The following is a 27,834-nucleotide window of genomic DNA, read 5'->3' as shown; positions in this document are numbered from 1 at the left end:
TAAAATGCTAGTAATATGTTCCATGGAGTGGATGTGCCAGATTTTCCCTATAATTTCCCCTATGGTAGGAACCTCCATTGATTTCCAGGCTGAGGCAATGACACATCAAGCCGCCAAGACTATATGGGTAAATTATTTATTTTGATATCGAGAAGCTTCAGGTAGAGACACAGCAAGGAGAAAATATTTAGGGCATAAAGGAATCTGAATACCTAAAATTGAGCTGATCAAAGACCCTATTTCCTTTCAAAAAAGAGATTCTTTTAGGCAACCCCACCAAATATGTAAAAACATTCAATCCGATGTGTTGCATCTCCAACATAGGTCATAGATTGTGAGTAGAACATTGTCCGCGTAGAGTGCACTTTTGTGTTCAAGAGAACCTATTATTATACCCTTAATACATGGGTTTGCACGTATCTGCGCTGCTAGTGGCTCTATAGACAGGGCAAATACAGTATAAGAGGGGACAGAGGGCAACCCTGTCGAGTCCCATTGGACATTGGGAATAATGGTGACATTACCCCATTTGCAAGTACAGTTGCCCTTGGATTATGATATAACGCATATACAGAACACCTTGAAAGAATTAGTCCTTGAGACCAACACACTGGAGAGTTTGAAACATGAAAGGCCACTTGATTCGATCAAACACCTTTTCACCATCTAATCCCCAGACCGGGGCAGAAATTTTCTGTCTCTGACTTTGTTAGGTCAGAGACTGATCACTGCCTTTACCACAAAACTATCAAATAACTTGTATTTGATAGTTTTGTGGTATACTGTAGGCAGTGATCAGTCTCTGACCTAACAAAGTTCATTTCTAGTAATGCTACATCCAACTTTAGATACCAGCAATGACCACTTTGCTTGAGGTCATATAGCAACTTCGTTAAGAGACAAACTTTCCCAGTTTGGAATATGTCAATATCATAATGTTCAGGTGGTTCCATATAAATTTTCTCAATCAATTCTCTATTAAGGAATGTGGAATCAAAGTCTAGTTTATATAACAGTAGATCATGTAGTGTAGCAACAGCAATCACTAACCTTACGGTGCTATACCTTACAATTGGTGAGTAGATCTCTCCATAATCTATTTCATACCTCTGGGTATATCCCTTGACAACAAGGCAGGCTTTGCAATGAGCTATTGTCCCATCCGCTTTAAAATTCTTGCAGAAAACCCACTTGTTCTTAATCATTTTACGGTCGCTTGGTCTATCAGCCATAGTCCATGTACACTTATCATTTAGTGCTGACAGTTCTCTATCAATTTATGACTTCCACTCTGTCCAACCACTGCTTGAATTTACTTCCTGTATGTTTTGAGGTTCACAGAAAGCTATGTTTGCATACTCCTCACTGTATTTCTTGGCTGGAATACCTTTGTTGCTCCTCGTGGAACATCTGTTCTCTGACTTGTTGTCTGCTTTGACACTCTCAGAATCAGACATGCTTTCTGCTGCCTGTACATCCAATAATACATTTTGTAGGAGATTTCAATTGAATATTGTGACTAGACATTCTCTCTGAGCGTGTATTGAATTGTGCCAAATCTGACTAATCCTTGATCAGTTAGACTTTCTTAATTCCAGAATGCTTGGGATAATTGGCAAGAAGGTATACTGGTTCCCCAAAATACAGGCAGAGCTTGTGCATTGAACATGAGGAGAGAGGTGTGATTTCCCAATTTGCATAGGCTCTTCAGGGTGCACAAGAAGAACTGAGAAGCAGGGGCCAGTCTGTAGTTGAGTTTGCTTCCTATGGGGAAAATCTGTTTTCATTCAGAGGAATATTAAATCATCCGAGGATGATGGCAGGTCGCCGGATGTTAATTTATTCTTGACTCATTTGGATTACTGCTGTCAGAAGGTTGTGACAAGGGACTCATTACTCCAGCTAGGGAGCAAGTGTCCTAAAATTTACAGCATACTGGCCCAGGGATCGGGTCCCGTTTCAGGAGCAAAATGGCAGAGGCTGCAGACATCACTCATCCGAAATCATTGAAAATCTTTTTAAAGGCATCAAGAAATTTTGCACTATTGTGCAGCAGAGGATCATTTATTCCCATAAGTGAGAGGACCAGACCAAAACTTGCCCTGACAAAGAGATGATAAAAGTCAACTCTGTTCTTTTCATCAGGATGTTGGTGGCCTGCATTTCAAATTGTATTAAACACAGTTAAAAAAAAACCCTAGCAACTTTGGGAACTCTTATCATGCTTCGGGAAGTTAGGTATCCATAGATAAGATAAGCCTCCTGCAGCATGAACCTGATCTCCAGGTGGTGCAAGCTGAGCCTGGAGAAATTGGATAGCATCATCCCACTGCACAAGGGTTGGCAAGTACTGCATGATCTGGTCCTAGTCAATCTCTTGTCTCTCCACTCTGTTAAGCAGGTGTTCTAGGAGTTCCTTCAGATAGGGACTACCAGCAGCATTTATTCATGTACATGGGGAGACTCATTATTATGGTATTGCTGAAGTGAAAATACAGTAGAAACTCAGTGTGGTCTGAATATAGTGACTGTGGGATTAGATCCTTATTTGATTATTAAAGCTATCCTGGGGAGAGATTTTTCCCACTTATGGCAGATGTGGGAAAAACAGCTTGTTACAGAAATAAATAACTCAGATCTGTTTGATAATGTTACTGAACCTCTGGCAGTGGTGGTGTTCCCTGAGTCTGAAATGCTCCCTTTTGTAAGCATGGTTGGGTAGTCAGAGAACAGGAATTGGGTGAAAAATGATTTACTACACTTCCTACTGAAGGAGAAAAATTGTTGAACCAATTGATGTTATGCCTGATCTTGAAGTAAGAAAAGAGATATTTGCCTTGGAACAGTTAAACGACCCTACTCTGGCAAAGGCTGGGGAAAAGTGACTGATGGAAACCTCATAGAGTCAGACAGTAGTTTGGCATACATGGAAGTACATCATGATTTGTTGTACCAAGTGTCCAAGAAAGAAGACTATATTGTGGAACTATTAACAGAAGAATGGTGTTAGACTTGGCTCTTGGTCATATATAGTAACTGCAGGATATCTAGGGACAGAAAAAACTTCTGAGAGAATTTATGGTTTTTATGGCCCAAGGAATCAGTATCATGCTCCCTTGCCACATTACAGAAGTCTACTTGTTCCATTGCGAATTACTGAGGGCCCATGTGAGAGAATAACTATGGATTTCTTTGGACCTGTACTAAAGTCTGGAAGGGGTCAGCAGTATATCTTAGTGGTAATGGCTTGCACTAACCAAAACCTGGAAGTGATACCATTGTGTAACAAAAAGCATTGATAGTAGAAAGAGTGCTAATTAAATAAAAAGCTTCTCAAGTATCTCAAGTGTAGGCCAATATCCAACATGAGTATGTACTTTAATATTAAGTCCTTATGCAAAATGCATGCTACTACTAACTAGTGAGCCAATATTATAGATACATACTCATCAGCACCAGTTGTAGGTTCTTTATCTACAGTATCTGATTATGCATGTGAATACAATAGTGTGGCATAGTGGTTAGCATTACTGCTGTAAAGCACTGCCTACATTTTGTTAGATTTCAATTAGTGCCCTAATTGTGTGAAGATTGTATGCTCATTACATGTTTGTATAGGTTTCTTTTGGGTTAGTGTTCTCTCACATTCTAAGGCATAGTGTTCTGGTAGTTGATTAATTGGCTTCTGAATAAATTAGCCGTATTATGTGTGTCCATGTGGTATGAAATATAGGGGCTAATTCAGTAAGGATTGTAAAAGGTACAATGAGCAAAACTGCAACCAATCACAAAATGGAAAAAGCACGCCCAAACGGAAAATCTGCAACACTAATTTAATGTTCCAAAAAAAGGCGGACTTATCAAATTTGCAAATTTTGCGATGAGATTTAAAATATCCTTGCTGAATTAGGCCCATAGTTTGCAAGCTCTAATGTGATTGCAAACTAAAATATTTTTATAAAGTGATGTATATGTACATGGTATATAAAAAACAGTAAATAAAGAAATGATGAATGGAACAATAAGAATGGGATGTCCCAAGCCATTTTAAGCCAGCTGTTTTACATTTACACATTCACCCTGAATGCTTCTATCATGGGTGGTCATTCCGAGTTGATCGTTAGCTGCATTCGTTCACTGTGCAGCGATGAGGCTAAAAAACTGCACTTCTGTGCATGCGTTTGTGGCGCAATGCTCACGTGCGACGTACTATTACAACGACCGATGTAGTTTCACACAAGGTCTAGCGAAGCTTTTAAGTCGCGTTGCTGACTGCAGAGTGATTGACAGGAAGTGGGAGTTTCGGGGTGTCAACTGACCGTTTTCAGGGAGTGGTCAGAAAAATGCAGGCGTGCCAAGAAAAACGCAGGCATGGCTTGGCGAACGCAGGGCGTGCTTGTGACGTCAAAACAGGAACTGAATAGTCTGAAGTGATCGTAAGCGCTGAGTAGGTTTAGAGCTACACTGAAACTGCACAAAAAAACTTTGTAGCCGCTCTGCGATCCTTTCGTTCGCATTTCTGCTAAGCTAAAATACACCCCCAGTGGGCGGTGGCATAGCGTTTACACGGCTGCTAAAAACTGCTAGCGAGCGATCAACTCGGAATGACCACCATGATCTGCTAACCCATGCTCTTCCCATTTAAATGAGATTGAACAAATTGATGACACAGCATACTGTAATGCATTGTCTCACCATTTTTTGCTCCATATACTACCCTTAATGACACACTTGGCTTTTCTTTGACCTTGTCATCCATAAGTAATCTATATACAGTGCATATATATATATAGATAGATAGATAGATAGATAGATAGATAGATAGATCATCAATATGCAGAAATCCACATATGAACCAGCACACCACTTTTGTAGCAAAACAATTAATCCATTTTAATTTCCTTAAAGTGCATTGTGCAAACAATGGCAATAATAATGCCATACTCACAATACTCCGGAGTTTCCACGGCAGTATCACAGGCGGACACTTCCGGTGTCTGGTATCAAAAGCTCAGTTACTGTTGTTAGGAGAAAGATAACGGACGTCTGTGCCTGGAAGTGACGTGATGCCTGCTCTTATCCCCTACCCAGGAGCTGTTCCAGTTTCCTCGACCTCCATGGGCATGTATGCAACATACATGCACACCTCCTGGTGATCGGAGCCAAAAATAGCGGCTATCACAACAGGGGGGAGTAACGCAAACCCGGCCACAGGATCGCAATATCAAATACACATCTAAAAAACACATCTAAAAACACATCTAAAAAACATTAATTATCATAGATAACCCAGTTAAACACATTGGTTTCCCATCACCAACATCACTATTGTGTCAATATTAGATACCCATAGACCAGTGGTTCCCAAACTGTGTGCCGTGGCTCCCTGGGGTGCCTCGAGACACTTGCAGGGGTGCCCTGGGTTGGTGGTCCAGGTACAATTCAAATTATTCATGGTCAAAATAATAGGTAAAACCAGTGCTGGTGGCTGCCAGTCATAAAATATGTGGCCAAACAGAAGCAAATCTTGTCCCTCACCACACAACTGACCCTAAGGATGACATATAAACGCGATCTACTTAATGTAATATTTCTTTCTAAATTTCTCAATAAGAAATTTTTGGCCTAGGGGTGCCGTGAAAAAAATTCTGATATTCTAGGGCGCCGTGATTCAAAAAAGTTTGGAAACCACTGCCATAGACAGATAATTTTTGCCTTTACTATCACAGCATTCCAGGTTGCTAAGCAACCAATAATAAAAAACAGACAATACAAACTCCAGGATCATTTCTCATCAAGAAAAAGAGAATCTTATGAATCTGTATCTCAAAAATATTAATAAAGGGTATACCCCTAGGAGGTATACTGTAATCAGCCTTTTGAACCCATCAGAGCAGTATTATTACAGCCAACGAATGTTCACCAGATCACAAAAATTGAGTAAAAATCAATTCTTCATTTAGTCCATCAGGTGCCATAGCTTTAAGTTATAAATCCATTTGCACACTTTTTGCTATAGAATTTTATTCCTATCACCCCCTCTTCACAGTAGATTAGCCTGTTCGATTGGCATAACTCTAAGGTCTTTGCTTGCATGCATGACCGTGGCAAAATTACGTGCAACTGGTGGTGTACTTGTGTCCATTTTGATCAAAGCCTTCTTGATGGAGTTGTGATGCATTGCTATTCATTCTTTAATCATCCTGTGGGTTTTCCCGACATAGATCTTGTTGCATGGACACCAAATGACATACACAACATATTTGGTGTCACAAGACATACGTTTTCGTATCTAATAGTTTTTATTCATAATGGGGTTAATAAAGCAGGTCCCTGTGTGTAAAAAACTGCAATTTGCACACCCCAACTTGTGGTTGTAACCATCCTGTGCCAGCTTTGACCCTTGGACTAATGTCTGACTACACCAGCTGATCCCTGAGATTATTACTCCGTTTGTAGCAAAAAAGCAGTTCCTTCTCGCAGAACTGCTTAAGGGTTAGATTACTTTGAATAATATGCCAGTGGGCCAATATGGAGCGGCTTATTGCACCAGACGAAATAGAATAAGTGCTAGATAGCATCATTCTTCCCACCTCTGTTGGTTTCTCTTTAGGAACTAAAAGCTCCTTTATGTCCAATTGAATGCATCTTTGTATGGCATCCTCCACATCTGTTTTATCGCAGCCTCTTTGTAAAAAGTTCTCACCCATTTGTTGTAATGCCTTAGGAAGCTTAGTGGCATCAGATGTTGTTCTTGCCACTCTGATTAGTTGTGAATAGGGTAAGCATTTCTTCAAAGGTTGGGGGTGAAAGCTATGAAATTTCCGTAGCGTGTTCTTGTCTGTAGATTTCCGATAATTTTTTGAGAAAAATTGTCCATCTGAAATGCTTACTCCTACACAGGGGTGTAGCGAGGGTGGCTGCAGTGGAGCGCGAGCTCCGGGTGCCAAAAAAGTTAGAGGGCGCAGATGGAGCACACACTGACTCAGACTCAGAGACTAGGTGGTGAACAGGGCAGGCCAGTGGTGACAGCCAGAGACACTCACATCCAGCACATGCCAGAGCTCTGCCCACCCTCTTTATATGTCTCACTGTCTGCTAGTAACTATGCAGCCGAGTTACTTTTCTCCTGATACACCACTCTCTGCTCTCACTGCTGCAGCACCACTTTCTGCCTCGGCTGCTGCAGACCTCTCTCTGCCCCGACTGCTACAGCACCTCTCTCTGCCCCAGCTGCTGCAACACCTCTTTCTGCCCAAGCTGCTGCAACACCTCTCTATCTGCCCCAGATGTTGCAGCACCCCTTTCTGCCCCAGCTGCTACAGATCCTCTCTCTACATTGATGCTTCAGCACCTCTCTATGCACCAGCTGCTGCTGCAGCACCTCTCTCTGCATTAGAAGCTGCAACATAACATGTATAAACGGCTCTTCTGTGGTGTAACGTGTATAAGCGACTCTACTGTGGCATAACATGTAGAAACATCTCTTCTGTGGTGTAACGTGTATAAGTGTTATGCACACCAGTGCCTGCAGGAAAGTACTGGTGTCAGAACTGTTATGCACTCCAGTGTCTGCAGGAATGTACTGGTGTTTGAACTGTTATGCAAAACAAATGGACTCACAGACAAACTGGGGAATATGACATAACGTACACAGAAGGTGATAGGGTAACAAAATACACACAAAGTGAACAGAGAAGCCCAGAGGCTAAGGAACTGGGTATCTCCCTTGTATTAGAACTGCTAAGATGGAAAAAGCAAGATGTTGTGTTTTAATACGTAGAGAACCCGAAATGCTGTTGCTAAGGGCAACAGCAAAACCCTAAAGGGTTACCAACGGGTGTGGCAGTAAACTCCTTGGTCAGAGATGGAATGATAGACACAAGGAGAGTCCCCACAATCCTAATTCTCACTTGCAGTGCACAGGTTTTAGCTTACTGCCACTAAACTGGCCCCTGACACCTAGCACAGTGAGACAGGATTAGACAGGCAAGTCTTAGAATACAGCCGCAAACTTGCTAAGTTCACAGAGTAGTAACAGAACCCCAGCAAGCTAAACGACTGACTCCAGTCTTACTGCTAGGTCTGGATTGGCAGAGTGTAATACCAAATCCCCAGGCCTATTTGCAGTAAGCAACAAACAAATACAAAGCTACACAGTACTGGCTAACTTTCATGAACTGACTAACCAACAAAGATTCAGCAGCATCTGCTTACCCTGAAAAGAGGCCTTATAAAGCAGGTGCTGTCCACGCCCCACTCAGACCTCACAGACTGTGAGCACAAAAACCAGCACCGGATCCCCTGCCGTGCACAGAGCCTATAACCACTGCACAGCAAAAGACCCGAACCGGAGTATCAGCTGCGCTCAGGTTACTCCACTAGCACTTGTCTCCCGGTTGCCATGACGACGTGGCAGCACAGGGCAGGAGACCCTAACAGTACCCCCCTCTGACGAGGGGTCAAAGAACCCCTACCACCGGGTTTATCGGGGAACTGCGAGAAGAAAGAGCGTATCAGTCTGGGGGCATGAAGATCACAACTGCGCACCCACGACCGCTCCTCCGGGCCATACCCCTTCCAGTGCACCAAAAATGACAGCCGACCCCGAACCACCTTGGAGTCAAGAATCCTTTCAACAACAAACTCCCTCTGGCCACGTATCAGAAGAGGGGAAGGTCTTCCACTGGAAGAAGGATTACTAATCGCCCGTTTTAAAAGGGAACAATGAAATGTTTTATTGATACCCAAAGAACGGGGCAGATCTAACTGAAATGCCACCGGATTGATAACCCTGGTGATCTTATAAGGGCCGATGAACCGGGGCCCTAACTTATGAGATGGCAGTCTCAACTTCAAATTCTTGGTAGACAACCAGACGAAGTCTCCTAATTTGAAGCTGCAGGGTCTTTTCCGCTTATCAAAAACCCTTTTGGTCACTAATGACACAGACACAAGGGCTTTCTTCACTTTCCGCCAAATACCTCTAAGGACCGAAACCACAGAGGAACCACCAGGCGTGGAGTCCAGGGGGTCAAAAGAATTGGCCTTAGGATGATGCCCATACACACAAAGGAAGGGAGAGATCCCTGTAGCAGAGTGAGCCGCGTTGTTATAGGCAAACTCCGCCATGGACAGATGAGCAACCCAGTCAGTCTGACACTTGGAGACATAACACCTGAGGAACTGCTCCAAGGACTGGTTCACCCTTTCAGTCTGCCCATTAGACTGCGGATGGTAGCCTGACGACAAGCTGACAGAAATCTGGAGATCGGAACAAAATGCCCTCCAGAATTTGGCCACAAACTGGGATCCGCGGTCAGAGACCACATCAAGTGGCAACCCGTGGAGACGCACAACATGCAGCATAAATAATTCAGACAGGCGTCTGGCTGATGGCAGCCCAACCAGTGGAACGAAGTGCGCCATCTTCGAAAACCTGTCAACGACAACCCAGATGGCTGTCATCCCCGAGGATTTGGGCAAGTCCACCACAAAATCCATTGAAATGTGGGTCCATGGCTTAGATGGGATAGAGAGTGGATGTAATGGGCCAACAGGAACCCCTCTAGGAGTCTTATTTCGGGCACAGATGTCACATGCCCGAACCCACTGATCCACATCCTTAGCCACCGAGGGCCACCACACCGCCCTAGATAGCAACTCCCGAGTTCTGGCAATACCCGGGTGACCTGCCGACTTCTTGGCATGGAATTCCAGGAACACTCGCTGTCTTAACCTAGGAGGCACAAACAAAAGACCTACCGGAAGGTCTGGAGGAGCCTGCTCCTGTGCTCTAAGGACTAATGATAAGAGGTCCTGGGTAATGCCCACTTTAATACATGATGGGGAAACAATGGGCAACGGCTCCTCGGTGGTCTCCTGGATTGGAGCAAAACTCCGCGAGAGCGCATCAGCCTTGATGTTTTTTGACCCAGGGCGATATGTTATCAAAAAATTAAAGCGAGCAAAAAACAAAGCCCATCGTGCCTGCCTGGCATTGAGACGCTTCGCTGACTCTAAATATGCCAGATTCTTATGGTCAGTGAGAATTGAGACCACAAACTTAGCCCCCTCAAGCCAGTGTCTCCACTCCTCGAGTGCATCCTTAATAGCCAACAATTCCCGGTTACCCACGTCATAATTCATCTCGGCAGGCGAAAATTTACGGGAAAAGTAAGCACAGGGATGAAGGCGATTATCAGACACTCCCATCTGAGAAAGCACTGCCCCAATACCCATCTCAGAGGCATCCACCTCCACCACAAAAGGACGCTCTGGATCTGGGTGTCGCAGCACCTTGGCCGAAACAAATGCCCTTTTGAGACGGGCAAAAGCCGCTTTAGCCTCACAAGACCAGTGAGCAACATCCGCCCCTTTCTTAGTGAGTGCCACCAAGGGCGCCACTATAGACGAAAATCCAGCAATAAATCGTCTATAAAAATTCGCAAAGCCCAGGAAACGCTGAAGCGCCTTCAAACTAGTGGGCTGCACCCAATCCAGGACTGCCTGTACCTTGGAACCCTCCATTTGGAAACCTTCTGGGGAGATAATATATCCTAGAAATGCGATTTGCTGAACTTCAAATTCGCACTTCTCCAGCTTCGCCCCAAGCCGGTGGTCTCTGAGTTTCTGGAGGACTAAGCGTACATGCTTCCGATGTTCCTCCAGGGAATGGGAGAAGATTAGGATGTCATCTAAGTATACAACTAAGAATCTATCCAAATATTCCCTGAGCACATCATTCATGAAATCCTGGAAGACTGCCGGGGCATTACAGAGCCCAAAAGGCATCACCAAATATTCATAATGCCCTGAGTGGGTATTAAAGGCAGTCTTCCATTCATCCCCCTCTCTTATTCGGATTAGATTGTACGCACCGCGTAGGTCAATCTTAGAAAAAATGGTGGCAGTACGAAGCTGGTCAAACAAGACCGAAATGAGAGGCAGTGGGTATGAGTTTTTAATCGTGATACGGTTCAATTCCCTGAAGTCGATGCAGGGTCGCAACGAACCGTCCTTTTTACCCACGAAGAAGAACCCCGACCCAACTGGAGACTGTGAAGGTCTGATAAATCCCTTAGCCAAGTTCTCCTGAATGTACTCTGCCATAGCCTGAGTCTCAGGACGTGACAGGGAGTACAACCTGCTCTTGGGAAGCTTAGCATTTGGCAACAAATCAATGGCACAGTCATAGGGGCGATGGGGAGGTAGTACCTCTGCAACTTTTTTGGAGAACACGTCCGCAAAATCTGCATAACACCCTGGCAATCCTGGCAAACTTAGCTGCGAGAGCCTGACTGGAAGGCTCAAGCAACTCCTGAAACAATCAGTACCCCAACTAAGAATCTCCCCAGAGACCCAGTCAAATTGAGGATTGTGGGCCCTTAACCAGGGTAACCCCAACACCAATGGGGCAAAAGTACAGACAGTCACATAAAAGGACAATTTTTCAGAGTGTGTGGCTCCAATAAACAAAGAAATCTGGCTAGTGCAAGAGGTAATTTTACCTTGGGATAATGGTTCCCCGTTTAACCCACAAATCTCAATTTCCGTTGCCAAGGGTACTAAGGGAACAGAGTGTTTCAGGGCGAATTGGCGGTCCATAAAAACCCCGTCGGCCCCACTGTCCACAAAGGCCTCAGTCTTGACAGTTTGACCGAGGATCTTCAAGGTCACCGGAATGATAAAAGTCTTCTTGGGAAATTCTGACTTCTGGCCTGACAGGATATTTCCCATCACCCTCAGGCCCTGAAGTTTTCCGGCTTTTCTGGGCATGATACTACCACATGACCTTTATTCCCACAGTACAAACACAACCCCTGCTGTCTCCTCCGCGTCTTCTCACGCGAGGAGAGGCGGGTAGCCCCAATCTGCATAGGCTCCTCAGAAAATTCCTCAGAGTCTGAGGTTCCCTTGGGAAGGAAGGAAATCTCAGTCTCCCTTTCAAGCCTACGCTCTCTCAGCCGTCTATCCACCCGGATGGATAACTGCATGAGCTGATCCAAGCTATCAGGCAAGGGATATTGTACCAGTTGGTCCTTTATCTGGTTAGAAAGACCTCTTCGGTACTGGTGTCTCAGGGCTGGGTCATTCCACTGGGTATCAAGGGCCAACCTCCGAAACTCCGTACAGTAAACCTCAACTGGCCTTCGCCCTTGCTTAAGGATCGAAATCTGAGCCTCGGCTGAGGCCGTCTTGTCAGGGTCATCATACAACATGCCCAGTGCCGTAAAAAAAGCATCAACACTTTTAAGCGACGGACAGTCAGGCTGCAACCCATATGCCCAGACCTGTGGGTCTCCTTGTAGCAAGGAAATCACTATGCCCACCCGCTGAATCTCCGACCCAGAAGACTGAGGCCTAAGCCGGAAGTATAGCTTGCAGCTCTCCTTGAAACAAAAGAACTGCGAGCGATCTCCAGAAAAACGATCCGGGAGATTTACTTTCAGCTCCTTAACCCCTGCAGGTGCTGCTGCTGCGGGAGCTCTGCCAGCAGCCTGGGAGGTGTGCATTTTAATGGACAAATCAGTAAATTGTCGAGTCAGGACCTGCACCTGATCGACCACCTGTTGCAACGTATTTTGAGGGGTATGCTCCATATTCCCACAAAATTTCAACAGGAGTATTAGGCTGCTGAATATGTTATGCACACCAGTGCCTGCAGGAAAGTACTGGTGTCAGAACTGTTATGCACTCCAGTGTCTGCAGGAATGTACTGGTGTTTGAACTGTTATGCAAAACAAATGGACTCACAGACAAACTGGGGAATATGACATAACGTACACAGAAGGTGATAGGGTAACAAAATACACACAAAGTGAACAGAGAAGCCCAGAGGCTAAGGAACTGGGTATCTCCCTTGTATTAGAACTGCTAAGATGGAAAAAGCAAGATGTTGTGTTTTAATACGTAGAGAACCCGAAATGCTGTTGCTAAGGGCAACAGCAAAACCCTAAAGGGTTACCAACGGGTGTGGCAGTAAACTCCTTGGTCAGAGATGGAATGATAGACACAAGGAGAGTCCCCACAATCCTAATTCTCACTTGCAGTGCACAGGTTTTAGCTTACTGCCACTAAACTGGCCCCTGACACCTAGCACAGTGAGACAGGATTAGACAGGCAAGTCTTAGAATACAGCCGCAAACTTGCTAAGTTCACAGAGTAGTAACAGAACCCCAGCAAGCTAAACGACTGACTCCAGTCTTACTGCTAGGTCTGGATTGGCAGAGTGTAATACCAAATCCCCAGGCCTATTTGCAGTAAGCAACAAACAAATACAAAGCTACACAGTACTGGCTAACTTTCATGAACTGACTAACCAACAAAGATTCAGCAGCATCTGCTTACCCTGAAAAGAGGCCTTATAAAGCAGGTGCTGTCCACGCCCCACTCAGACCTCACAGACTGTGAGCACAAAAACCAGCACCGGATCCCCTGCCGTGCACAGAGCCTATAACCACTGCACAGCAAAAGACCCGAACCGGAGTATCAGCTGCGCTCAGGTTACTCCACTAGCACTTGTCTCCCGGTTGCCATGACGACGTGGCAGCACAGGGCAGGAGACCCTAACAATAAGCATCTCTACTGTGTGGTGTAACGTGATTAATGGAAACTACTGTGCAGTGTAATGTGAATTGGTACTATTCTGTGGTCACATCCCATTGAAGCCATGACCCTGTTTTAAACTTGTGGGCGGGGAACTTTCGGCCTGAGTTTACAAGTTCTAGAACTGGCCCTGTCACCAATTTAGAATTTTTAAATATTTTTTATTTTCAAATATAACATGCCTCCACACATTGTCCAGGCACCCAATTCAGTACAGGGGAGGGGGCGCCGAAACATACCCTTGCTCCGGGCACCATGGCACCCAGCTACACCTCTGCTCCTACATCCAAAAAAATGTATGCTGTTCACACTGCTCGTATAGGTGAATCTGATGGATCCCTCAAGGCTATTTAATTTATTAACAAAAGCTTCAAATAAATCAATCCCTCCTATCCAAATAATAAATAATTCATCTATAAACCTAGTATAGAATTTTATATGATTGGAAAGCTTTGGATCACCATGTATGTGCACTGCCTCATAGTCATACATATAAAGGTTTGCATACGATTGAGCCATGTTCGACCCCATCGCGGTCACCCCGCAGTTGTAAGTAGAATGCATTGTTAAACATAACATAGTTCTTACGGAGTACTATCAAGAACTCTTCTGGGGGGGCATTGTACCAAGCATTTGAAGTAATCACTGTCCTTATTACCTCCATGCCTTCCTTATGTCCTATGTTGGTGTATAGGCTGCTCACATCTAACGTCATCAGCAAACAGCTTTAGGGAGGAGGACCAAAAGATTCCAATTTTGTCAAGAAATTCATAGTGTCCCTTAAATAATGAGGTTGAAGGTAAACATCGACAAATTGGGACAATGGCTGGCCCAGTGATCCCCTTGAGGAGATTATGGGCCTACCAGGAGGGTTTATCATTGACTTGTGCACCTTGGGTAAAATATAGAGAACCGGTACTCTAGGGAATTCTTGAATCAGGAACCTAGCAGTAGAATCATCAATCCAACATTTTGATTCACCCAGGGAGAAGATGGAGTCAATTTCTCTTTTGTAGGCTCCTGTGCGATCAAAGGTGAGTTTTTTTGTAACACATGGTATCAGTAAGCTGAGACATCACCTCATTAACATAATCAGACCGGTCAAGAAGGACAATGCTCCTGCCCTTATCTTCAGGACGTATGATGATATTAGTATTTTTATGCAGATCTTGTACTGCTTTAACTTCATGAGGGCTCAGGTTTTGATGCTTTTTCTCCATAGAATTAATAATTGCCAATGTGTCCCTCCTGACCAGTCTGATAAAGGTCTCTATAGAGGCGTTCGTACTAGAAGGATAAAAAGTACTATGAGCCCTAAAAGGGTATTCATTCATAGTCCCAGTACAATGTTTAAAAAAAATGCTTGAGATGCAGTTGTCTACCAAAACGATACAACTCAGTTCCCACTGAAAGGCCGTCTGCCTATAGGTTGGTACAAATGTTAATCCCTTATAGAGTACTGACAATTCAGCTGGTTCAAGTATGTGTGTGGACAAATTAAAGACCACTAGCTCCTGTCCCCCATCTGAAGGTTCTCTCCTAACCTATTTCGGTGCTTTGTGCCCCCTGTCCTGCAGGGTCTCTGCCTCCCTTGTGTCGATTTCTGGTATACACTCAGTCCCTTAAAAAAGTCTGTCTGCTGGTGGAGAGTTGATCTGAGTCACTTGGAATCAGTGTATACTCTTTCCCTTCTCCTTTAACCCCTATTAGCTTGACTTCACCTCCACACTCATCTTACACCAGGATTGGTGAGCCAAGAGTACACCCTCTGCTCCCTATAGTCTTCCTTAACCTTTCTAAACCTTTTGTTTTTTTAAAGGATGGTGGTCACTAGGTCTACATGAGTTAAGTCGACATATATTGGGTTGACCACGTTTGGTCGACATGCATTAGGTCAGCATGATCACTAGGTTGACATGGTCATTAGGTCCACGTGTACTAGGTTGACATGGAAAAAGGTCGACATGAGTTTTTCACAATTTTTTTCATTTATTGACCTTTTTCATACTTAACGATCCACGTGGACAACAATTCGGAATGGTAACCTGTGCCAAGTGCAGCAAGGCACTCGCGAGCCATGCTAGGGGTTACGGTGCACTAATTGGGGTTCCCCGTCACTTTTCTAAGAAAACGACACCAAAAAAGTAAAAAAAAACCTCATGTCGACCTTTGTCTGTGTAGACATAGCACATGTCGACCTAATGACCATGTCGACCTAGTGATCATGGTGACCTAATGCATGGCGACCAAATGAAAATGTCTACTATGCCAGAGCCAAACACCATATTTATGCACAAGTAAATTAAATTAATCTAATCACTTGTGTTGTCCCCATATTGGCACCAAAGTGATCTGCTTCCAAATCCTGGCAACGGGCTCACCGCACTCCCGCTGACTACAGCGCCATGCCATAATCAAAATACTCCGGTGTGTCCACGGCAGTATCGAAGGCGGCCACTTCTGTCAGTTATTGGTGTTAGGGGAAAGATCACGGACATCCGTACCCAGAAGTGACGTGACGCCTGCTCTTATCCCTTACCCATGAGCTGTTCCAATTTCACTAACCTCAAGGAAAATTTAAATGGATTAACTGTTTTGCTACAAAAGTGGTGTGCTGGTTCATATGTGGAATCCACTCTCACTGTATATATTAGAGATGTGCACTGGAAATTTTTTGGGTTTTGTGTTTTGGTTTTGGATTCGGTTCCGCGGCCGTGTTTTGGATTCGGACGCATTTTGGCAAAACCTCCCTTAAAATTTTATGTCGGATTCGGGTGTGTTTTGGATTTGGGTGGGTTTTTTTTAAAAAAAAACGCTCAAAAACAGCTTAAATCATAGAATTTGGGAGTAATTTTGATCCTATAGTATTATTAACCTCAATAACCATAATTTCCACTCATTTCCAGTCTATTCTGAACACCTCAAATCTCACAATTTTATTTTTAGTCCTAAAATTTGCAACGGGTCACTGGATGACTAAGCTAAGCGACCCAAGTGGGCGGCACAAACACCTGGCCCATCTAGGAGTGGCACTGCAGTGTCAGACAGGATGGCACTTAAAAAAATTGACCCTAAACATCACATAATGCAAAGATAAATAATAAAAAAGAGGTGCAAGATGGAATTGTCCTTGGGCCCTCCCACCCACCCTTATGTTGTATAAACAGGATATGCATTTCAGAGACAGGGTCTGCCACACGACTGTGGCTGAAATGACTGGTTGGTTTGGGCCCCCACCAGAAAAGAAGCAATCAATCTCTCCTTGCTCAAACTGGCACTACAGAGGCAATATGTCGACCTCATCATCATCCTCCAATTCCTCACCCCTTTCACTGTGTACATCCCCCTCCTCACAAAGTATTAATTCGTCCCCACTGGAATCCACCATCACAGGTCCCTGTGTACTTTCTGGAGTCAATTGCTGGTAAATGTCTCCACGGAGGAATTGATTATAATTCATTTTGATGAATATCATCTTCTCCACATTTTGTGGAAGTAACCTCGTATGCCGATCGCTGACAAGGTGACCGGCTGCACTAAACACTCTTTCGGAGTACACACTGAAGGGGGGGGGGGGGCAACTTAGGTAAAATAAAGCCAGTTTGTGCAAGGGCCTCCAAATTGCCTCTTTTTCCTGCCAGTATACGTACGGACTGTCTGACATGCCTACTTGGATGCTGTCACTCATATAATCCTCCACCATTCTTTCAATGGTGACAGAATCATATGCAGTGACAGCAGACGACATGTCAGTAATCATTGGTAGGTCCTTCAGTCCGGACCAGATGTCAGTTTTCGCTCCTTACTGCCCTGCATCACCGCCAGCGGGTGGTTTTGGAAATCTGATCCTTTTCCTGGCAGCTCCAGTGGCGGTAGAAAATGAAGGAGGAGCTGTGGGCGGGTCACGTTCCGCTTGACTTGACAAGTGTCTCACCAGCAGGTCTTTGAACATCTGCAGACTTGTGTCTGCCGGAAAGAGAGATACAACATATGCTTTAAACCTAGGATCGAGCACGGTTGCCAAAATGTAGTCCTCTGATTTCAACAGATTGACCACCCATGAATCCTGGTTAAGCGAATGAAGGGCTCCATCCACAGGTCCCACATGCCTAGCGGAATCGCTCCATTTTAGCTCCTCCTGCAATCTCTTCAGCTACTTCTGCAAAAGCCTGATTAGGGGAATGACCTGACCCAGGCTGTCAGTGTCTGAACTGACTTCACGTGTGGCAAGTTCAAACGGTTGCAGAACCTTGCACAACGTTAAAATCATTCTCCACTGCGCTTGAGTCAGGTGCATTCCCCCTCCTATGCCTATATCGTAGGCAGATGTATAGGCTTGAATGGCCTTTTGCTGCTCCTCCATCCTCTGAAGCATATAGAGGGTTGAATTCCACCTTGTTACCACCTCTTGCTTCAGCTGATGGCGGGGCAGGTTCAGGAGTGTTTGCTGGTGCTCCAGTCTTCCGCACGCGATGGCTGAATGCTGAAAGTGGCCTAAAATTCTTCGGGCCACCGACAGCATCTCTTGCACGCCCCTGTCGGGTTTTTTTTAAATTCTGCATCACCAAATTCAATGTATGTGCAAAACATGGGACGTGCTGGAATTTGCCCACATGTAATGCACGCACAATATTGGTGGCGTTTTCCGATGTCACAAATCCCCAGGGAAGTCCAATTGGGGTAAGCCAATCTACGATGATGTTCCTCAGTTTCCGTAAGAGGTTGTCAGCTGTGTGCATCTTCTGGAAAGCGGTGATACAAAGCGTAGCCTGCCTAGGAACGAGTTGGCGTTTGCGAGATGCTGCTACTGGTGCCGCCGCTGCTGTTCTTGCTGCGGGAGGCAATACATCTACCCAGTGGGCTGTCACAGTCATATATTCCTTTGTCTGCCCTGCTCCACTTGTCCACATGTCCGTGGTTAAGTGGACATTGGGCACAACTGCATTTTTTAGGACACTGGTGACTCTTTTTTCTGACGTCTGTGTACATTCTCGGTATCGCCTGCCTAGAGAAGTGGAACCTAGATGGCATTTGGTACCGGGGACACACTACCTCAAGAAATTCTCTAAGTCCCTGTGAACTAATGGCGGATACCGGACACACGTCTAACACCAACACAGCTGCCCAGGCCTGAGTTATGGTTATCCGCTTTGCAACAGGATGACTGCTGTGATATTTCATCTTCCTCGCAAAGGACTGTTGGACAGTCAATTGCTTACTGGAAGTAGTACAAGTGGTGTTCCGACTTCCACTCTGGGATGATGATCAACTCCCAGCAGCAGCAATAGCAGAGCCAGGAGAAGTAGGCATTACACTCAAGGATCCATCGGAGGAACCCCAGTCAGGAGAAGACTCGTCAGACTTGCCAGTGACATGGCCTGCAGGACTATTGGCATTTCTGTCTAAGGAGGAAATTGACACTGAGGGAGTTGGTGGTGTGGTTTGCAGGAGCTTGGGTACAAGAGGAAGAAGGGATTTAGTTGTCAGTGGACTGCTTCCGCTGTCACCCAAAGTTTTTGAACTTGTCAATTACTTCTGATGAATGTGTTCCAGGTGACGTATAAGGGAGGATATTCCTGGGTGGTTAACGTCCTTACCCCTACTTATTACAGCTTGACAAAGGCAACACACACGGCTTGACACCAGTTGTCCGCATTTCTGTTGAAATAATTCCACACCGAAGAGGTGATTTTTTTTTGTAATTTGACCAGGCATGTCAATGGCCTTATTCATCCCAAGGACAACAGGTGTCTCCCTGGGTGCCTGACTTAAACAAATCACCTCTCCATCAGATTCCTCCTTGTCAATTTCCTCCTCAGCGCCGGCAACACCTATATCCTCATCCTGGTGTACTTCAACAGTGACATCTTCAATTTGAATATCAGGAACTGGACTGTTGGTGCTCCTTCCAGCACTTACAGGGGGCATGCAAATGGTGGATGGAGCCACCTCTTCCCGTCCAGTGTTAGGAAGGTCAGGCGTCGCAACCGACACAATTGGACTCTCCTTGGGGATTTGTGATTTAGAAGAACGCACAGTTCTTTGCTGTGCTTTTGCCAGCTTAACTCTTTTCATTTTTCTAGCGGTAGGATGAGTGCTTCAATCCTCATGTGAAGCTGAACCACTAGCCATGAACATAGGTCAGGGCCTCAGCCGTTCCTTGCCACTCCGTGTTGTAAATGGCATATTGGCAAGTTTACGCTTTTCCTTAGATGCTTTTAATTTAGATTTTTGGGTCATTTTACTGAACTTTTGTTTTTTAATTTTACATGCTCTCTACTATGACATTGGACATCGACCTTGGCAGATGACGTTGATGGCATTGAATCGTCTCTGCCATGACTAGTGGCAGCAGCTTCAGCACTAGATGGAAGTGGATCTTGATCTTTCCCTATTTTACCCTCCACATTTTTGTTCTCCATTTTTTAATGTGTGGAATTATATGCCAGTAATATATCAATAGCAATGGCCTACTGCACTGTACTACTATATACTGGTCACAACAATGCAGCACAGATATGGATACTAAAAGTGACACAGAGCTGCAAGATACAGCAATGGCCTAATGTACTATACTACTATATACTGGTGGTCACCACAATGCTGCACTGTACTACTATATACTGGTCACAACAATGCAGCACTGATCAGGATACTAGAAGTGACACAGAGCAGCAAGAAACAGCAATGGCCTACTGTACTGTACTACTATATACTGGTGGTCACCACAATGCTGCACTGTACTACTATATACTAGTCACAACAATGCAGCACAGATATGGATACTAGAAGTGACACAGAGCTTCAAGATACAGCAATGGCCTACTGTACTACTATATACTAGTGGTCACCACAATGCTGCACTGTACTACTATATACTGGTCACAACAATGCAGCACTGATCAGGATACTAGAAGTGACACAGAGCAGCAAGAAACAGCAATGGCCTACTGTACTGTACTACTATATACTGGTGGTCACCACAATGCTGCACTGTACTACTACATACTGGTCACAACAATGCAGCACAGATATGGATACTAGAAGTTATACAGAGCTGCAAGATACAGCAATGGCCTAATGTGCTGTACTACTATTTACTGGTGGTCACCACAATGCTGCACTGTACTACTATATACTGGTCACAACAATGCAGCACTGATCAGGATACTAGAAGTGACACAGAGCAGCAAGAAACAGCAATGGCCTGCTGTACTGTACTACTATATACTGGTGGTCACCACAATGCTGCACTGTACTACTATATACTGGTCACAACAATGCAGCACTGATCAGGATACTAGAAGTGACACAGAGCAACAAGAAACAGCAATGGCCTACTGTACTGTACTACTATATACTGGTGGTCACTACAATGCTGCACTGTACTACTACATACTGGTCACAACAATGCAGCACAGATATGGATACTAGAAGTGACACAGAGCTGCAAGATACAGCAATGGCCTACTGTACTGTACTACTATATACTGGTGGTCACCACAATGCTGCACTGTACTACTATATACTGGTCACAACAATGCAGCACTGATCAGGATACTAGAAGTGACACAGAGCAGCTAGAAACAGCAATGGCCTACTGTACTGTACTACTATATACTGGTGGTCACGACAATGCTGCACTGTACTACTATATACTGGTCACAAGAATGCAGCAGAAATTGAGCACTGATCAGGATACTAGAACTGAATCTGACACAGAGCTGCAAGATACAGCAATGGCCTACTGTACTATACTACTATAATATACTGGTAATCACCACAATGCAGCACACTGAGCACAGATATTGAGCTTTTCAGGCAGAGAACGTAGCCACATCCTCTCTGCTCAATCTACAATGCACGAGTGAAAATGGCAGCGACACACGGTTCTTTATATGGAATACGAATCTCGCGAGAATCCGACAGTGGGATGATGACGTTCGGCCTCGTTTGGGTTAACCGAGCAAGGCGGGAAGATCCGAGGCTTCCTCGGACCCATGTAAAACACATGAAGTTCGGTGGGGTTTGGATCTTGACGAACCGAACCCGCTCATCTCTAGTATATATATACAGTATATATATATATATATATATCCCCTACCCATGAGCTTTTCCCGTTTCCCTGACCTCCAGGAAAATGAAAATGGATTAACTGTTTTGCTACAAAAGTGGAATCCACTCTTTCTGTATATATAGTTTGTGTGAACTTTTGTTGGTTTTGATGAAAGATTGCTTGGTTATAGTTTTCAGTGAAATGATGATGCAGTCACCTGTTAGCTGGGTTGACTAGGCTGTATGTGCAGCAGGGATGGTCATCAATAGCCAATATCTTCCCATTATTGACATTCCAAACCATTTTGGCATGATTTCTCAGGCATTGCAGTTCACTCGATATATCATGATGATCACTTAGTCGCTATGATATAGCTTTTCCATCACTGACCTCTGCTGCATTCGTTTTATGCTCTCCTGAGATTCTCTGAGAGGCTGAGAAAATTTCTTGGTGTCTTGTGATTTGGATCTGCTGTAGACTGCAAATGTGCCTGCCCAGCATCTCATAGCAATTTTTAGAAATATTGATAGTATTCTCAAGATATTATTTATTTATTGTTTTAATATTGCAAACCCATATCACTCCAGAATAACGACATGGGACAGCCGATTGACCTTCAGGTCATTTGGCCTTCTCAAAGCAGCTCCCATTGTATACTTCAGTTAAATATGTGGGGCTTGGTTAAACATGACACTCATCTATACTAATGTATCTTTAGTTGTTAGGCATAATTTGACTTCTAGGTAGTTGTTGCGAAATGTAACTTAGTCCCTGGTCATTTATTAAGCAGTAAATAATAATTCTAATTTCTGCTTACTTGACCAGTATCTATCAACCAAATTCCATTATTTAGGGGGCAATGGGTCTCTTGAAAAAGCTTAAAAAAGTCATGCTTTATTTGTTATTTGGTCTTACTTCATTGAGCTTTGCTTTGCTAAATATGATTTGTTAACTATACAAAGCTGATTTGATGTACTTACAAGACACTGTAAGCATTTGTAATATTACCTAAACTAACAAAATTATTCAAATAATTATAGGTCACATATTGTACACACTGTAACCATACGTGATACTAAAAGTGAATTTTTAAAAGGAATTGCTGTAGACATTTCTATAGCACACAAACTACTATATATTGCTGTAACTAGTAACCACATTCCTACTGCAAAAAGAAAAGTGAATGTTCAATGTCTAATATATTCCATTTTTCACAATACAAGTCAAAATAAACAGTTAAATGATTACTTACCATTAATAAGTGTATACTTTAATCACAATTCAGAGCACAAAGCCAGAACATTTCTTCAGAAAGTGAACAAGAGCAGCAAATTGTTCACTGTTTTTATTGATTCATCCCTTCTTTCATTTACAGAATACTTCCGAAACGGCGCTGTTGTTTTCTGAATTGATTTTGCTGTGTCAGCCTCATTGAGGCCTAGATGCTTTTTTGGCTTTCATGTGAATGAGCAATTTCCTAGTTAGACACACTGGATTTAGATTTGGGTCAATGAAAGCTTTACTGTGTCCTTTCTCTCTCTTCACAGTGCTCACAAAGGAGAACTTAATTCCATTCAACCTTTTACTGGCCACTGTGGAATCTTTAGTAATGCAATTCTATCTTGGTTGAGGAAACAGCAAGCCATTGGGTAGAGCACAAATAGGAATTCACTATTTCCCATGCATAAAACTTGCTAGTTTTGATACCACTGGGGTTGCATGTAAATGTGTTTCACTATTCATTCTAGCTACCAAAAGACACAAAAAGATTTAGCTTAATCCTATTAAGTTATGCTCAGTTACTTGATTTTTGCTGGTAATAAAAGCAGTAATTAGTATTTAGACAAAAAACATGCAGAGGAATGTGTCCACTTCTATTTCTCATATATAATATACATGTTCTTAGTATACAGAGATACTACAACTATCCTGTTAAAAGCTGTATACTGTAGGTTAAATGATTAATTTATTTGTAATATAAATCATTGAACATTTTACAATACTTTTCAGTAAATACAAGGTTACTATAAAATAAATAGACACATTGAAAGTTTTATATAAACCAAAGTATTATTGATATAGTCAAAATACTTACATGGATTTGTATGTCTGTAAATTGCTATGACTGTGGAGCATATTCAGATTGGATCGCTAATCTTGCTAAAAAGCAGTTGCTGTGATCAAATAGTATCCGCCCCGATATAGAGAAAAAAAATACAAGAACAACTTTTATATTCTAGAGTGTTTTGACTGCGCACTCAAGGAGCTGCAAATATTGGTCATGCACTCAGTGTGTCACCTAACACACCGAATTCAAACAGGTACCACAAAAATTTCTTTGGGCATAACTTAGAAATGCGCTCACTTCTTAAACAATGTCAGGCAAAAAGTCACTATTACCACCATCAAACATTGCAAAGTTCATTAGTCTCTGCAAATTTCTTTATGCAGTATCTGTCCTGAGAAATCCTTCTTCTTTAGATGTAATATTCACGTGATGTTATCCTCAGAGTATATGCAATGAGAAACAAAAGGAAATATATAGTGTAATACGGTCTAGTCCCAGTTTCCTTTTCATCGGTGAGCAGAGCCAGCGCTACCCGTTCAGCAGAGGGATGCAAAGCAGGTAGGTGCCAGGCTGTAGAGGCGCTCTCCCTGCTCTGCATCCCTGCTGCAGTGCCACCCTGTCCCCCCTGCTGCTGCTGGCTGCACCTGTCACACTGACAGACAGCAGCGCCGGCAGCTTGAATCCTTCTCCCCTGTGACAGTGAGAGGAGTTTCAGTGTTTGCCCAAAAAGGGGGTGGGGCTACATGTACCAATGGGGTGGAGATACACAGGACCAGCCTGGCAGGCTGTTAAAGATCCAGCCAGCAAGACTGTAGTAAAAAGAAAGAGAGAGAGTGTGTGTGTGCGTATGTATATGTGTATGTATTTGCATGTATGTGTGTATGTATGTATGTACATGTGTATCTGTGTGCAGGGCCATAACTAGCACTGTGCAGAGTGTGCTGCATTGTGGGCAGAGAGTTCACATCCATAAGCGTGCGCACCATGTGTCAGACACCCCCTCACACCAACTTCTCCACCTTAGCACTCTATACAGGCAGTGCTGTGCATCCTGATAGAAGGAGGTGCCTAACTGCCCCACGCCGCCATATGCTGCGATTCCCACAACAGCCACTGAATGCCCGCTCATATTATCATGTGGAGGACAAGTCAACCAGCCCCTGAGAGGAGTAAGATGGGTCTCGCTGCTGCTGATCCCAAAGCATGCTGCGAGTGTCATGCAGGGCCGAGGTGTTACCGCGGCCTCTTGGGCCCCTGAGCTGCAGAAGAAAATTGGAGGCTGATGAGGATGAGGATGACCAGAGGCCCATGATGAGGATGGCCAGAGGCCCATGGAGGAAGACGTTCTGCTGCTCATGTACCCAGGCACACTCACTGTGTGAAGGAAGAGTGTCAACACCAACAAGATGTTCCCCAGCTCTGAGCACATCGCCAAGATCGTGGGGAGGTAGGGGTGAGTTCCCCGGGGCTCTGTGGGCAGGGGGGACTATAAGAGGTATCCCTGGAATAGAGATTAAAAAGAGGGACCACTATTGGGACAATGTGGACTAAAAGAAGGTATCCCTAACAGGACAGTTTGGGAGTAAAAAGGAGGGATCCCTAATGGAACAATGAGGACTAAAAGGAGTGATTATTCATAGGGACAATGGAGACTTTAAGAAGGTATCCCTAATAGGACAGTGGGGAGTAAAAAGAAGGGATCCCTAATGGAACAATGAGGACTAAAAGGAGTGATTATTCATAGGGACAATGGAGACTTTAAGAAGGTATCCCTAATAGGACAGTGGGGAGTAAAAAGAAGGGATCCCTAATGGAACAGTGGGGGCTAAAAGGAGGAAAAACTAAAGGAACATTGACATACCCAGTCTCCCATATAGCGCAGGGATGAGGGCAGTACCAGATGCAGCTGTACCTGGCATAATGTGTGTAAGGACTCTCTCCCTGGCATAATGTGTGTAAGGGGTTGTACCTGGCATAATGTGTGTAAGGGACTGTACTTGTCATAATATGTGTAAGGGGATCTACCATGGCATAATTTGTGTCAGGGACTCTTCTGTAGTGTAATGTGTTTATGCGGCACTATTGTGTGGTGTGAATTGAATAACAGACACTACTGTGCATGTAATGTGAATTGGTACTATTCTGTGGCCACACCCCTTCCCCATGAAGGCACACACCTATATTCTTGGTGCACTCCATCGGGGCACACTGTCCCTATTTTGGATACAGTGGGAGGAGGTGCCTATTCTCTTTCTGGGACAGGGCACCAAAATGTTGAGTTATGGCTTTGTCTGTGTGTGTGTGTGTGTGTGTGTGTGTGTGTGTGTGTGTGTGTGTGTATAAGTGCCTGTACGCCGAAAGTGTCCCGCAATTCTTCTGGCCACCGACAGCATCTCTTGCACGCCCCTGTCTTTTTTAAAAAATTCTGCACCACCAAATTCAAGGTATGTGCAAAACATGGGACGTGCTGGAATTTGCCCATATTTAATGCACACACAATATTGCTGGCGTTGTCCGATGCCACAAATCCACAGGAGAGTCCAATTGGGGTAAGCCATTCCGCGATGATCTACCTCAGTTGCCGTAAGAGGTTTTCAGCTGTGTGCGTATTCTGGAAAGCGGTGATACAAAGCGTAGCCTGCATAGGAAAGAGTTGGCGTTTGCGAGATGCTGCTACTGGTGCCGCCGCTGCTGTTCTTGCGGCGGGAGTCCATACATCTACCCAGTGGGCTGTCACAGTCATATTGTCCTGACCCTGCCCTGCTCCACTTGTCCACATGTCCGTGGTTAAGTGGACATTGGGTACAACTGCATTTTTTAGGACACTGGTGAGTCTTTTTCTGACGTCCGTGTACATTCTCGGTATCGCCTGCCTAGAGAAATGGAACCTAGATGGTATTTGGTAACGGGGGCACACTGCCTCAATAAATTGTCTAGTTCCCTGTGAACTAACGGCGGATACCGGACGCACGTCTAACACCAACATAGTTGTCAAGGCCTCAGTTATCCGCTTTGCAGCAGGATGACTGCTGTGATATTTCATCTTCCTCGCAAAGGACTGTTGGACAGTCAATTGCTTACTGGAAGTAGTACAAGTGGGCTTACGACTTCCCCTCTGGGATGACGATCGACTCCCAGCAGCAACAACAGCAGCGCCAGCAGCAGTAGGCATTACACTCAAGGATGCATCGGAGGAATCCCAGGCAGGAGAGGACTCGTCAGAATTGCCAGTGACATGGCCTGCAGGACTATTGGCATTCCTGGGTAAGGAGGAAATTGACACTGAGGGAGTTGGTGGGGTGGTTTGCGTGAGCTTGGTTACAAGAGGAAGGGATTTACTGGTCAGTGGACTGCTTCCGCTGTCACCCAAAGTTTTTGAACTTGTCACTGACTTATTATGAATGCGCTGCAGGTGACGTATAAGGGAGGATGTTCCGAGGTGGTTAACGTCCTTACCCCTACTTATTACAGCTTGACAAAGGCAACACACGGCTTGACAAATGTTGTCCGCATTTCTGGTGAAATACTTCCACACGAAGAGCTGATTTTTTTTGTATTTTGACCAGGCATGTCAATGGCCCTATTCCTCCCACGGACAACAGGTGTCTCCCCGGGTGCCTGACTTAAACAAACCACCTCACCATCAGAATCCTCCTGGTCAATTTCCTCCCCAGCGCCAGCAACACCCATATCCTCCTCATCCTGGTGTACTTCAACACTGACATCTTCAATCTGACTATCAGGAACTGGACTGCGGGTGCTCCTTCCAGCACTTGCAGGGGGCGTGCAAATGGTGGAAGGCGCATGCTCTTCACGTCCAGTGTTGGGAAGGTCAGGCATCGCAACCGACACAATTGGACTCTCCTTGTGGATTTGGGATTTCGAAGAACGCACAGTTCTTTGCGGTGCTTTTGCCAGCTTGAGTCTTTTCAGTTTTCTAGCGAGAGGCTGAGTGCTTCCATCCTCATATGAAGCTGAACCACTAGCCATGAACATAGGCCAGGGCCTCAGCCGTTCCTTGCCACTCCGTGTGGTAAATGGCATATTGGCAAGTTTACGCTTCTCCTCCGACAATTTTATTTTAGGTTTTGGAGTCCTTTTT

The sequence above is a fragment of the Pseudophryne corroboree genome, chromosome 2 (assembly GCF_028390025.1).
Source record: "Pseudophryne corroboree isolate aPseCor3 chromosome 2, aPseCor3.hap2, whole genome shotgun sequence".
Classification (NCBI taxonomy): Eukaryota; Metazoa; Chordata; class Amphibia; order Anura; family Myobatrachidae; genus Pseudophryne; species Pseudophryne corroboree.
The sequence above is the reverse complement of the archived record's forward strand: the minus strand, read 5'-3'. Positions refer to the sequence as shown.